Genomic DNA, 3,266 nt, shown 5'->3' with positions numbered 1-3,266 from the left:
TCAGATTCCACCCAAACCTTGCATGAAAGCGCTCCTGAGGTCATTTCAGGCTGAGCACACTGGAGGTGCTGCCCCATGATCTCACAGGAAATTGAATCACGCCCTTGGAGAGAGGTCATTCCCTCACAAGGGAACTACAAGGATTGAAATTGACATTTCATTTTGGTTTTGAAAAAGAAAAATTAAATTCAGAAGCAAAAAAAAATCGGAAGCAAAATAGCTCAGGGTGGCATATCTTTGGGGTCAATCCCTCATCCCATGCTAAAATAGCTCCTTCACATACTCAGACTCACTCTTCAGTGTAGAATCCCATCCTGCCACTGGAGATTCTGGCCCAGTGGGTCTGGAGAGGGGGCCTAGGGACTCTTGTGGGGATGAACATGTGGAAACTCCAACTTAGTTTAATGGGCTGCCTCTTACACACTCCAGGGGTGGGAAGTTCCTTCTCTTCAAGGGCAATCTGCCCCATCTTTGAAAAGCTGTGACCATTACAAACTTTCACTTGATATTGAACTGAAAAAGGAAATTAGACGCAGATGAAACTAAGGCTGCTAATCAGATGACCTTAAAATAGAGACATTGTCCTGGAGTATCCAAGTGGACCACTATAATTACAGAATCTTTAAAAGTAGAAAGGAGGCGGGTCCATGAATGCAGAATGAGACGAACACAGACTGCCAGAAAGGGAGCCATTGGCCAAGGCATGCAGGCAGCCTCCAGAAGTTGGAAAAGGCAAGAACATCAATCCTCCCCCAGAGCCTCTGGAAGGAAGGCAGGCAGCCCTGCCAAACCTTAATTTTCTTTTTTCTGGAGAGGTTTTTTGCTGTAGGGCACGTGCCCTTGCCAGAAAGACAGAGAGAGACAAAGAGACAGAAAGCGAGAAATCATCTCCCAGGGGGGATGGCCACACCACAATCCCTTCTCCTCCATTCTCCTCTTGGGATCTTGGGCAGGCACACACACACACACACACGCGCGCGCGCGTGCCTGGTGTGAGATTAAGCCACCGCATCCGGGACTCGAACCATGGTCGACTACATACACGGGAGTCCTGCGACATAGTCATTACGCCGACTGCTGGTCCCTGAACCTTGATTTTTGTCCACTCAGATCTCTGCTGGGCTTCTAAACTCCAGAACTGTAAGATATCAAATGTGGGCTGTTTTAAGTCATGTCACTAAGTTTATGATACAAGTTAGGCATCCCTAATCCAGAAATTCAAAATGTGAAATGCTCTAAAATCTGAAACTTTTTGGGCACTAACATGACAGCACAAATGGAAGATTTTTTTTCCTTTTATTTATTTATTTCTTTTTATTTTTTGGAGAGGTTTTTGCTATAGGGCTCATGTACTCACCAGAAAGTCAGAGAGAGACAAAGAGACAGAAAGCGAGAAATCATTCCCCAGGGGGGATGGCCACGCCACAATCCCCTCTCCATTCTCCTCTTGGGATCCTGGGCATGCACGCACACACACCCGGCGTTAGTTTAAGCCACCAGGTCCAGGACTCAAACCGCGGTCGACTACATGAGAGTCCAGCGACATAGCCATTACACCAACTACTGGTCCCGTTTTTGTACCTAACCTCAAGTGTCAGGTCACAGTTTATTCAGCGTCCCCCCTTAAGGGTGAAAAAAAAGAGATCAACCCAGTCCCTGTCAGCTGCAATGTGTCTTTTCTATGCATGCCCAAATTCTCTCAAACCTTCTCATTATGCATACGAAACTATTCCAAAATCCAAAAAGAACCCCAAATCCAAATGGTTCTGGTCCCAGGCATTTGGTTAAGGGATACTCAACCTGTAATTTGTTTTGCTGCAATAGAAATAGAGTACATTACTACATGCCAAATGATATACTGGACAGCATTCATGTCATATCTCATTTACTAACAACTTGAAGATAGATATTATCATTATTCCCATTTGCCATATAAGAAAACTGAGGCTTGGATAAATTCAATAACCTGCCTGGAGTCACACAGACAAAGTGGTAGAGCCTGGATTCAAACCCAAGTCTGTCTGTCTCCAAAAGCTTTTATGAAAGAGAGTAGGAAGAAAAATGAGAAGCTATAAATAAGAGTACAAAATGGGAACAAAGAGATGAAAAGCCCTGGAAAGAAAGACCAGAACAAAATATATAATCACTATACAGAGCCACCCAAAGGGTGTTTGAGGATTCATGAGAAATGTATACCGTCTGGTTCCAAAATCACAGGCTCAAAAACGTCCGAGCTGGGAGCAGCCTTGGAGACAACCTAGTTCAAATGTATCAGGGGAAAGCTGGGGACAATAAGGCCCAGAGAGGGGAAGTGACTGGCCCAACCATACAGAGAAACAGGGAAGAGACGAGGCTGGAACCCAGTCCCCGCACTCATTCCGGTATGGTTCCACCACACCCCTGCCCCTGATCTTCCTTTCCTCCTTCCAGAAGCATCTGTGATGCCCACGAGCAGCTAAATGAGGGGTTCACTCTGTCCCGGGCAGGGATGGAGGCTGCTGGGAGCCCTATGTCTGTGATGTCTGGATGCAGAGTCCTCACCTGCAGGGCCTCCTGCTGCTGGAGAGGCCAGCAACGACAGAAATAAGGCCATATCCACCCAAATTACCCACTGTGTGCACCGACACCTGTCACCACCTTGCAAGTTTAGGTTGACCTGAACTGTCACACCCATGAAGCTGACAGCTGCCAGGAGTTTGGCATTGCCCTGGAAATGGACTTTGGGGGCCCAGTGCCTTCCCAGCCCCCACTCCCAGGAGAAGAAAAACAGCATACCTTGGATTGACACATTTTCTTACAGGTACAACTTAATTAACCTGGCACAAATTTCAGCCTCGTATCTAATCAGCAGCCACTGCGCTCAGGCGTGCACATGCAGAGAGAAAGCAATTCAAATACAAGACCCACTTATGATGGCCTAAGAAACTCCTGGTTTCCCCCACTCTGGTTAAGAGAGCGCTTGACAGGTGCCTCCTCCCTGGCCCGGGAGCCCATTCCCTGGAATCCAGCTGCCTGCCAATTTGCAACTTGTAGTGTCAGCATCTCCTCTGCCAGCTGCCAGCTCTAAGGGGCTTGAGGGGCATCACCTCCAGCAGTGCTCTGAGGGTCCCAGGACCTGCTCTGACCCACATGGGAGAAAACCAGGCACCTCTTCCATGCAATGCCTCCCTCCTCGCAGTGAAACAGCCAGCCAGGTGGTGGCTGAGCAAGCCCTCTGCCACCACCTGAAACTGGCTCTGAGCTCTCTGAATTCTTACCTCTTTCCC

At 47.9% G+C, this 3,266-nt stretch overlaps 1 protein-coding gene across 1 annotated transcript in view; it reads right to left on the bottom strand.

The window, feature by feature from the left end:
* GABBR2 (gamma-aminobutyric acid type B receptor subunit 2) overlaps positions 1 to 3,266 on the bottom strand; it is a 414,026-nt gene that overhangs the window by 338,635 nt on the left and 72,125 nt on the right. The window lies entirely within an intron of this gene.

This window comes from Tupaia chinensis, unplaced genomic scaffold (genome assembly GCF_000334495.1).
Source record: "Tupaia chinensis unplaced genomic scaffold, TupChi_1.0 Scaffold000104_1, whole genome shotgun sequence".
In the NCBI taxonomy this organism is placed as follows: Eukaryota; Metazoa; Chordata; class Mammalia; order Scandentia; family Tupaiidae; genus Tupaia; species Tupaia belangeri.
Note: the sequence above shows the minus strand (reverse complement) of the source record. Positions and strands in the feature narration are given on the sequence as shown.